Source organism: Hypanus sabinus, chromosome 10, assembly GCF_030144855.1.
Source record: "Hypanus sabinus isolate sHypSab1 chromosome 10, sHypSab1.hap1, whole genome shotgun sequence".
NCBI lineage: Eukaryota > Metazoa > Chordata > Chondrichthyes > Myliobatiformes > Dasyatidae > Hypanus > Hypanus sabinus.
The window spans coordinates 118,084,147-118,096,223 of record NC_082715.1 but is presented as its reverse complement, the minus strand read 5'-3'; positions in this window follow the sequence as shown (position 1 = coordinate 118,096,223).

Below are 12,077 nucleotides of genomic sequence, written 5' to 3'. Positions count from 1 at the left end.
ACAAGAAGAGGGGACGACCTGGGTGATGGGGGTCCCCAGTGATGGATGCCGCCTTTTTGAGACAGCGCTTCTTGAAGATGTTCTGGATACTATGGAGACTAGTACCTATGATGGAGCTGAATAAGTTTACAACTCCAGTGGTTGCCTACTGAGTCTCTGTGGATGGTGAAGTTAGGAACAGAAAGGGTCAATAACTCTACTTGGTTCTTTATAGACCACCCAATATTAACAGGGACATCGAGGAGCAGATAGGGAGACAGATTCTGGAAAGGGTTGTCATGGTGGGAGATAATAATTTCCCAAATATTGATTGGCATATTAATTGGCAAATATTAATATAGAAAGGGGTTTAGCTGGGGTGGAGTTTGTTAGGTGTGTTCAGGAAGGTTTCCTGACTCAATGTGCAGATAAGCCTACAAGAGGAGATGCTGCACTTGATCTGGTATTAGGAAAAGAACCTGGTCAGGTATCAGATCTCTCAGTGGGAGAGCATTTTGGAGATATTGATCACTATTCTATCTCCTTTACCATCGCAATGGTGTGGGGTAAGAACAGACAAGTTAGGAAAGTGTTTAATTGGAGTAAGGGGAAATATGGAGCTACCAGACAGGAACTTGGAAGCATAAATTGGGAACAGATGTTTTCAGGGAAAAGTTTGGCAGAAATGTGGCAAATGTTCAGAGGATATTCGCGTGGCATTCGGCATAGGTACATTCCAATGAGATGGAAAGGATGGTAGGGCACAGGAGCAGTGGTGTACAAAGGCTATTGAAAATCTAATTAAGGAGAAAAGAAAGGCTTATGAAAGGTTCTAAAAAAACTGGGTAATGATAGAGATCTAGAGGATTATAAGGCTAGCAGGAAGGAGTTTAAGAATGAAATTAGGAGAGTCAGAAGGGGCCATGAGAAGACCTTAGTGAAAAGGCTTAAGGAAAACCCCAAGGCTTTCTACAAGTAGGTGAACAGTAAGAGGATAAGAACAATCAAGTGTGACAGTGAAAAAGTGTGTATGGAACTGGAGGAGATAGCAGAGGTATTTAATAAATACTTTGCTTCAGTATTCACTACGGAAAAGGAATTTGGTGATTGTAGGGATGACTTACTCCAGACTGAAAAGCTTGAGCATGTAGATATAAGAAAAAGGATGTGCTGGAGCTTTTGGAAGGCATCAATTTGGATAAGTCACCAGGACTGAGTGAGATGTTCCCCAGGTTACTGTGGGAGGCAAGGGAGGATATTGCTGAGCCTCTGGCAATGATCTTTGCATCATCAATGGGGATGGGAAAGGTTCAGGAGGATTGAAGGGTTACAGATGTTGTTCCCTTATTCAAGTGTAACTCTTGCTTCACCTAGCTGCTTAGGGGGTATTAGCCCCCAGCCCAGCCAAACTTAAGAAATCTCCTAGGGTGGATGCTGCGCAATGTGTCCCGTTACAAATCAATACCCCAAAATAATCAACAGTACATAATATGCGATTAAACGATTGAGCTTTACAATTCTTACTTTGACTGTATGGTTAGTAAAGAAACAAAAAAAAGAAAAAGGGCAAGAGACTGCTTCTCATGAACTCACTGATAAGACAGTCGTCCACCATCGACCTCCTCCATTCATCGCTGACCTTCGGACCCTCGCTACAAGCCCACTCCATCTGGCGGTCTAATAACTTTCTCTGTTCACGTCTTCTCTTCTCACCTCTCTTCGGCAAAAAGGCCATGAAAAACCCTCTTCCAGACTCATAAGAAAGAACAACATTTCTCTCATTGGATAGCCTCAGCATTCCAAACCCCGCTATCTCTAATTATAACACAAACATTGCTGCTACAGAGAAACTATTACATTAGCAGTGAAATCTTACAGCATGTTACACAAGAAAGGGAGTAGAGATATCCCAGGGAATTATAGACCAGTGAGTCTTACTTCAGTGGTTGGTAAGTTGATGGAAAAGATCCTGAGAGGAGGGATTTATGAACATTTAGAGAGGTATAGTATGATCACGAATAGTCAGCATGTCTTTGTCAAAGGCAGGTCATGCCTTATGAACCTGACTGAATTTTTTGAGGACATGACTAAACACATTGATGAAGGTAGAGCAGTAAATGTAGTGTATATGGATTTCAGCAAGGCACTTGATAAGGTAGCCCATGCAAGACTTATTGAGAAAGTAAGGAGGCATGGGATCCAAGGGGGCATTGCTTTGTGGATTCAGAGTTGACTTGCCCACAGAAGGCAGAGCGGTTGCAGACGGGTCATATTCTGCATGGAGGTCAGTGACCAGTGGTATGTGTCAGGGATCTGTTCTGGGACTCCTATTCTTCATGATTTTTATAAATGACCTGGATAAAGAAATGGGGGGATCGGTTAATAAATTTGCTGATGACACAAAGGTTGTGGGGTGTTGTGGATAGTGTGGAGGACTGTCAGAAGTTACAGCAGGGCATTGATAGGATGAAAAACTGGGCAGAGCAGTGGCAGATGGAGTTCAACCCAGATAAGTGTGAAGTAGTTCATTTTGGTAGGTCAAATATGAATGCAGAATACAGTACTTATAACCATATAACCATATAACAATCACAGCATGGAAACAGGCCATCTCGGCCCTCCTAGTCCATGCTGATCTCTTAATCTCACCTAGTCCCACCTGCCCGCTCTCAGCCCATATCCCTCCACTCCTTTCCTGTCCATATACCTATCCAATTTTACCTTAAATGACACAACTGAATTGGCCTCTACTACTTCTACAGGAATCTCATTCCACACAGCTATCACTCTCTGAGTAAAGAAATACCCCCTCGTGTTTCCCTTAAACTTTTGCCCCCTAACTCTCAAATCATGTCCTCTCCTACTCTCCCCTACTCTCAATGGAAACAGCTTATTCACGTCAACTCTATCTATCCCTCTCAAAATTTTAAATACCTTGATCAAATCCACCCTCAACCTTCTACGCTCCAATGAATAGAGACCTAACTTGTTCAACCTTTCTCTGTAACTTAAGTGCTGAAACCCAGGTAACATCCTAGTAAATTGTCTCTACACTCTCTCTAATTTATTGATATCTTTCCTATAATTCGGTGACCAGAACTGTACACAATATTCCAAATTTGGCCTTACCAATGCCTTGTACAATTTTAACATTACATCCCAACTTCTGTACTCAATGCTCTGATTTATAAAGGCCAGCATTCCAAAAGCCTTCTTCACCACCCTATCTGCATGAGACTCCACCTTCAGGGAACTATGCACTGTTATTCCTAGATCTCTCTGTTCCTCTGCATTCCTCAATGCCCTACCATTTACCCTGTATGTTCTATTTGGATTATTCCTGCCAAAATGTAGAACCTCACACTTCTCAGCATTAAACTCCATCTGCCAACATTCAGCCCATTCTTCTAACTGGCATAAATCTCCCTGCAAGCTTTGAAAACCCACCTCATTATCCACAACACCTCCTACCTTAGTATCATCGGCATACTTACTAATCCAATTTACCACCCCATCATCCAGATCATTTATGTATATTACAAACAACATTGGACCCAAAACAGATCCCTGAGGCACCCCGTTAGTCACTGGCCTCCATCCCAATAAACAATTATCCACCACTACTCTCTGGCATCTCCCATCTAGCCACCGTTGAATCCATTTTATTACTCCAGCATTAATATCTAACAACTGAACCTTCTTAACTAACCTTACATGTGGAACTTTGTCAAAGGCCTTGCTGAAGTCCATATAGACTACATCCACTGCCTTACCCTCGTCAACATTCCTCGTAACATCTTCAAAAAATTCAATAAGGTTTGTCAAACATGACCTTCTATGCACAAATCTATTCTGCCTACTCCTAAATCAGATCCTGTCTATCCAGATAATTATAAATACTATCTCTAAGAATACTTTCCATTAATTTACCCACCACTGTTGTCAAAATGACAGGTCTATAATTTCTAGGTTTAATTCTAGAACCCTTCTTAAACAATGGAACCACATGAGCAATATGCCAATCCTCCGGCTTAATCCCCGTTTCTAATGACATCTGAAAGATCTCCGTCAGAGCTCCTGCTATCTCTACACAAACTTCCCTCAAGGTCCTGGGGAATATCCTGTCAGGACCTGGAGATTTATCCACTTTTAAATTTCTTAAAAGCGCCAGTACTTCCACCTCTTTAATTGTCATAGGTTCCATAACTTCCTTACTTGTTTCCCACACCTTACACAATTCAATATCCTTCTCCTTAGTAAATACCGAAGAGAAGAAATCGTTCAAAATCTCTCCCATCTCCCTCGGCTCCACACATAGCTGACCACTCTGATTCTCTAAGGGACCAATTTTATCCCTCACTATCCTCTTGCTTTTAATATAACTGCAGAAACCGTTTGGATTTACTTTCACCTTATTTGCCAAACCAACCTCATATCTTCTTTTAGCTTTTCTAATCTCTTTCTTAAGATTCCTTTTACATTCTTTATATTCCTCAAGCAATTCCTTTACTCCATGCTGCCTATATCTATTGTAGACACCCCACTTTTTCTCTTTCAAGACTTTTGGCAGTGTGGAGGATCAGAGGGATCTTGGGGTGCAAGTCCATAGGACACTCGAAGCTGCTGCGTAGGTTGACTGTGTGGTTAAGAAGGCATACAGTGCATTGGCCTTCATCGATCGTGGGATTGAGTTTAAGAGCCGAGAGTTAATGTTCTAGTTCTATAGGACCCTGGTCAGACCCCACTTGGAGCACTGTGCTCAATTCTGGATGTGGAAAGTATTGAAAGGTTGCAAAGGAGATTTACAAGGATGTTGACTGGATTTGGGAGCATGCCTTATGATAATAGGTTGAGTGAACTTGGCCTTTTCTCCTTGGGGTGATGGAGGATGAGAGGTGACCTGATAGAGATGTATGAGATGATGAGAGACATTGATCGTGTGGATGATCAGAGGCTTTTTCCCTGGGCTGGAATTGCTAACACGGGAGGGCACAGTTTTAAGGTGCTCAGAAGTAGGTACAGAAGAGATGTCGGGGTAAATTTTTTTACGCAGAGAGTGGTGAGTGCGCGGAATAGGCTGCCAATGATGGTGGTGGAGGCTGATATAATAGGATCTTTTAAGAGACTCTTGGATAGGTACATGCAGCTTAGAAAAATAGAGGGATTCTAAAGTAAGGACATGTTTAGCACAGCTTTGTGGGCCAAAGGGCCTGTATTGTGCTGCAGGTTTTCTATGTTTTTTTTCTAACTCACTGCACATTATATTGATCCTCCCCCATAACAGACAGTGAGACAGCTGGTTAGAATCCAGTTAGAATGTCATAAATACTATTTTCCTGGATTTTCAGACAATGTGCCATATACGAGGCTGTGAAAGAAGATATGGGCCTATGGTGCTGGAGAGATCAGTCAGTGAAGATTAAGAGGTGTTTATCAGGATGGCTGCTGGAGAAGTTCTTTAGGGGTCAATTCTAGGACCACAAATTTCCACTTTGTACATTATAATCTGGATGAAGAAAATGATGGAATTGTGGTCAAGTTTGCAGATGCTACCAAGATTGTTTACATTTCATGAGGACTAGTCATTAAAGCAAGAATGTATTGCTAGGAGTTTAAAAGGTGTTGGTGATATTTTTCTCCTGCGAGCACAAGACATCAAATTCAATTCATCTCATGAAGACCAGGGTTCACCAGACACCACAGGAGTGGACTCTGGAGGAAGATGATCCATGAGCAGGTTCCTACAGTCAATAAGTAGCTTATCCTACGGCACTCAGTGTATTGCATTCTTCTTTTTATTATCTTTCAGTGGACAGAACAGTGAATGAGGAAAGACGAATTAGTTAATATTTTTCTAACCGTTTACAGTCTTTTTTTTCAGTTTAAGCAATAGCTTATGGTTTTTTATTTCAGTCTGAAACCGACTCAGTCAGTCCTGCAGACCTACATTCAAGCCATCACAACCACTGCTGTGCTCCCAACAGTCCACATTTTCAATCAGCTCATTTTCATCTTTAGTGTTCTACAGAATGTGGCTGCTTAGTAAACATACACAAAATCCATCCTACTGTGAAGATAGAATGCTCTTTAACAAGTACCTGTACTCTGAACCATCTCATTCTCAGTCTGTGCACAAATTGTTTAAATCAAGATTTGAATAGGGTAATTCCCAGATTTGATTAATCGCATTGCCCAGTAGTGGTCACATGTAAAATGGGCACTGTGGAGACTTTGAACAAATATCTCTACCTTAGTAGATATTTCCCAGAACTGCCATATTGATCACCAGATTTTTTTAAATGTAGAGCTTCCTAATATTTACTGAATGAATCCCTGTCACCATTCAGTTTGGGTTCCAACCACTGCACATTTGACAGTTCACTGAGCACTGGTAAATAACTTGGGATCCTGGGCAGTAATTAACTCTAATCGATATTGAACAGAACAACAGCAGCCAGGGCTCCTTTGTCTGGGGTAGTTGGATCTGTCCTGACTGGACCCAAATGTCCGATTAAAGGAAAGGGAAAAGATAATGCAATTCTCTAACATATATCAGCTGGGGAGTGATAGAGAGACACAAGCCCACAACTAGACAGTTCCTATGTGGGAATCATTAATCAGGATAGGACCAATGCAGTTAACAGTTGAATGTAAATACAAACCAATGAATGGGAAAGACCCTCACCTAGTTGTTATTGTCACTGAATGAAGTGTGAGCTCCCAGCAGTGCAGTCATCTGGGTGGGTATTAGGAACGGGCAATTACCATCAGAGGTCAGTGTTTAAACACAGGGTCCAGGGAACCATTCAAACCCCCAAAAATGATAGACGGACTCAGTTAACACCACTGTGTAAAAATCACTTTGAGCTCGATTAACTTGCTGTTATAGCTGAGAGACAGTGTTAAAGTTAGGACTAGGGTTTACATAAGTAATAGGAGCAGGAGTAGGCCATCTGGCCCATCGAGCCTACCCCACCATTCAATAAGATCATGGCTGATCCATCTGTAAACTCAGCTCCATCCACCTACCTTTTCCCCATAACCCTTCATTCCCCTACTATGTAAAAACCTATCTGACTTTATCTTAAATATATTTAGTGAAGAAGCCTCAACTGCTTCCCTGGGCAGAGAATTCCACAGATTCACCTTTCTCTGGGAAAAACAGTTTCTCCTCATCTCCATCCTAAATCTTCTCCCCTGAATCTTGAGGCAATGTCCCTTAGTTCAAGTCTCTCCTACCAATGGAAACAACTTTCCTACTTCTACTTTATCTATCCCTTTCAAAATTTCTATAAGATCTCCACCCATTCTTCTGAATTCCAGATTATAGTCCCAGGCGACTCAGTCTTCCCTCACAGGTTTACCACTTCATCCCTGGAATCAACCTGGTGAACCTCCTCTGCACTGCCTCCAAAGCCAGTATATCCTTCCTCAAGTCTGGAGAGCATAACTGCACACAGTACTCCAGGTGCGGCCTCACCAGTACCCTGTATAGCTGCAGCATGATCTCCCTGCTCTTGAATTCAATCCCTCTAGCAATGAAGGCCAATATTCCATTTGCCTTCTTAATCACCTGTTAGCCAACTTTTTGCGATTCATGCACAAGCACTCCCAAGTCCCTCTGCACAACAGCATGCTGCAATTTTCACCATTTAAATCATAATCTGCTCTTCTATTATTCCTTCCAAAGTGGATGTTCCAAAATTTAAAAAAATCTCACTGTTTGAAATCTATAAATATAACAGAATCTTGAGAAAAACTCAGTTTCATTTCTTCAAAAATGGGATTCCCAAAAGGTTATATTTATTGAAGCACACGATGAAGTGTGTCTTTAAAGGAAAGGTCCCTTTTGAATTCATTGGTGAGTTCCCAATAGTCTTCAGCAGGCTGCTGATATAGCTTGTGATAATTTCAAAGATTCAAAGACCATCTATCATTAAAGTATGTATGCTGTATACAACCCCTGAGATTCGTCTTCCCACAGAGAACCATAAAGCAAAGAAAACCATGGATCCTGTTCAAAGAACAGCAAACCCCTAATGTGCAATAAAACATGAAAATTGAGCAAAAAAAAACACAGAACACAAAACACCAACTCATAAAGTCACCAGAAGAGTTCAGGCATATTCAGAATCAGAATCAGGTTTATTATCACCGGCGTGTGTCATGAAATTTCTTAAACTTAGCAGAAGCAGTTCAATGCAATACATAATTTAGAAGAAAAAATAATAAATATATAAATCAGTTACAGTGTATGTATATTGAATAGATTAAAAAACATGCAAAAGCAGAAATGATATTAAAAAAGTGAGGTAGTGTTTGTGGGTTCAATGTCCATTTAGGAATTGGATGGCAGAGGGGAAGAAGCTGTTCCTGAATCACTGAGTGTGTGCCTTCAGGTTTTTATACCTCCTACCTGATGGTAACAGTGAGAAAAGGGCATGCCCTGGGTACTGGAGGTCCTTAATAATTGTTGCTACCTTTCTGAGACACCGCTCCTGGAAGATGTCCTGGGTACTTGGTAGGCGAGTACTCAAGATGGAGTTGACTAAATTTACAACCCTCTGCAGCTTCTTTTGGTCCTATGCAGTAGCTCCCTCGTGACAGACACTGTTGCAGACTGTCAGAATGCTCTCCACAGTACATCTATAGAAGTTTTTGAGTGTATTTGTTGACATACCAAATCTCTTCAAACTCCTAGTAAGTATAGCCACTGTCTTGCCTTCTTTATAACTGCATCAACTGCATCAGGTAAGTTCCTTAGAGATCTTGACACCCAAGAACTTGAAACTGCTCACTCTCTCTACTTCTGATTTCTCTATGAGAATTGGCATGTGTTCCTTTGTCTTACCCTTGCTGAAGCCCACAATCAGCTCTTTCATCTTACTAATGTTGAGTGCCAGGTTGTTGCTGCGACACCACTCCACTAGTTGGTATATTTCACTCCTGTATGCCCTCTCATCTTCATCTGAGATTCTACCAACAATGGTTGTATCATTAGCAAATTTATAGATAGTATTTGAGCTATGCCTAGCCACACAGTCATGGGTACACAGAGTGTAGAGCAGTGGGCTAAGCACACACTCCTGACATACACTAGTATTGATTGTCAGCGAGGAGGATATGTTATCACTAATCCACACAGACTGTAGTCTTCTGGTTAGGAAGTGGAGGATGCAGTTGTGGAGGGAGGTACAGAGGCCCAGATCTGTAACTTCTCAATCAGGATTGTGTGAATGATGGTGATAAGTGCTGAGCGATAGTCGATGAACAGCATCCTGACATAAGTCTTTGTCTTGTCCAGGTGGTCTCAGGCCGTTTAAAGAGCCATTGAGATTCGCATCTGCCATTGACCTATTGGGGCGATGGCAAATTGCAGTGGGTCCAGGTCCTTGCTGAGGCAGGAGTTCAGTGTAGTCATGACCAACCTCTCAAAGCATTTCATCACTGCAGATGTGAGTGCTACTGCATGATAGTTATTAAGGCAGCCCATGTTATTCTTCTTTGGCACTGGTATAATTGTTGCCTTTTTGAAGCAAGTGGGGACTTCTGCCCATAGCAGTGAGAGGGTGAAAATGTCCTGAATACTCCCGCCAGTTGGTTGGCACAGGTTTTCAGAGCATTGTCAGGTGTTCCATCGGGACCTTCTGCCTTGTGAAGGTTCAGCCTCTTTAAAGACAGCCTAACGTTGGCGTCTGAGACAGAGATCACAGGGTCATCAGGTGCAGCAGGGATCTTCACAGCTGTAGTCATATTCTCCTTTTCAAAGTGGGCGTAGAAGGTGTTAAGTTCACCTGGTCGTGAAGCATCACTGCCATTCATGCTTTTGGGTTTTATTTTTTAGGAAGTGATGTCTTGTAAACCCTGCCAGAGTTGTTGTACATCAAGTGTCACCTCCAACCTCTTTCGAAATTGTCTCTTTGCCCTTGAAATAGCCCTCCACAAATCATACCTGGTTTTCTGGTACAGGACTGAATGCCACAGATCTAGCTTTCAGCAGATGATGTTCCTCCTGGTTCATCCATGGTTTTTGGTTTGGGAAAGTACAGCAAGTCTTTGTAGGCACAAACTCATCCACACAGGTTTTAGGGTTAGTGCCAGTCTACCCCAATTGAAATCGCACAAAATAGTACCCAAAAAAAAGCGATCAGAAATCAGAATGTGAACTACAGAGTACAATCCACAAATTGCATTGATGAATCCTTCACTAAGATCCAGGACCTCTGGCAGCATCAATTGAAAGGGGGGGGGAGAGAGAGAGAGAGAGAGAGAGAGAGAGAGGGAGATAGTTCATGTGCAGACACCTTCCTCAGGAGCAATGGCCGAGAGGGAGTGAGTGGCTGGTCACACGTAGGCAGATGGCATCAAATACCTGCTCACCTTCCACTATCGATCTCATTAATTTCAATCTTCCTCAATGTTTTAATTGGCAGGATTGGTGAGAATTTTGAATAAATCTTAAACAAATTTCAGACTGAACGGAGCTGCTTTCATCATGCATTCTGGGATTGGAACACAGTCGGCCTCAGACATGGAAAAGCAGAGGCTGCTCCACAGTGGGAAGCTCTGAATTCATTCTCCCACCCCCCACTGGTCAGTGTAGGCATAATGCGCCAAATGACCTGTTTCTCTTGTGTGACTCCGTAGTGTGTGGAGCAAGGTATCTCTTGTCTTTCTATGTCAGGAAGAGAAAGTGTTGGAGGAAATTGCGAGATGTGGTTGTGGGCTCTGTCCACTGTGGTGGAGGGAAGGCAATGGTTAAGAAAAAAGGAAGATGTGTCAGAGGCATCTCTATGGAATATTCATATATTGCAGAGAGTGGAATGAAATCCTTGCAGGAGGTAAGGTTGATGGAGTCATTGATGAGGAGAACAGGGAAACTAACTGACAGTGCTGACATTTCATGCAGTGGTGTATGAAGACTTTAGGGATAAAGACTTTGGGGAAAGTGGGTCTGTGTTGACTGGAACAATAATTGCTCCATTTTCACTCAAAAATCCCAGTATGGCTTGAGCCTGTATGAGTGCTGATAGCTAAATGTTTGATCTGGAGAAAGTGAGTGAAGATAATGGAGAAATTGTTTAATGTGAAGACAGGTTCAGCCAGATGAAGACATAAGTGCTGGTGGAGGGGAACAGTTTTTCCTCTGTGCAAAGAAGAGCAGAGGGTCCTCAGACTCTCCTGATTAGAGAGGGTGAGATGGGGAAGATTTCACAGGGTCCCAAGGAACAATACTTTAAAGCCTGGGGTAGTGAGTATTTGGAATGAGCTGCCAGTGGAGGTGTTTGAACATGTACAATAATTTCATTGAAGAAGCATTTAGATAGGTAGATGGAAAGGGTGGGGGTGTGGGTGCCTGAAGAGACATGGGACAAATGCAGGAAACTGGACTGACTAGGTGGACACCATGGCTGACATGGGCGCATAGGACATAAGGGCGTGTACCTGACATGTATGGCACAATGACTCTATGTGGAATGGAGATGCAAAGGTGTTCTATCACAGTGGTGAAGATGAACTATTTAGAACCATAGAAATGGAAGCTGTTTATGAGATGTATAGCTCTCAATTTTCACAGATCTAAGTGAGAAGGGTCTGGATTGGGGGTGCTGTGTGGGAAACAATGGAAACAAGGCAGGAAGATATACATTCAGAGTGTAGGAACAGGCTGAAATATTGGGTATTGCTTCTGATCTTATGCAGAAGATAGAGAATGGGGTTGTGCTAGGATGGAATACAAAGCTTGGAAGCTGTGGAGAAGGTGTCAATTTTAGATAACCCAGCACATTTATTTTTCAACATAGTCCCCTCCTGCACTTACACATTTAGTCCAGCGGTCATGGAGCATATGGATCTTGTATCTCCAGAAAGTGTCCACAGCAGGGGTGATAGATAAGTTTGTGACCTAATGTAGAAGGAGATGAGTTATACAGCTCTCATTACATGCATTTACAGTTCAACTCTTTGAGTGATTATGCAGAAAATTTGAATAACTTATGAGGGGTGATTGACTCTCCTAGACAATTGCCTCCCACATAGACATGGACCTCATTTCCTCACATACAAGGAGTGATTGATAAGTTTGTGGCCTAAGGCAG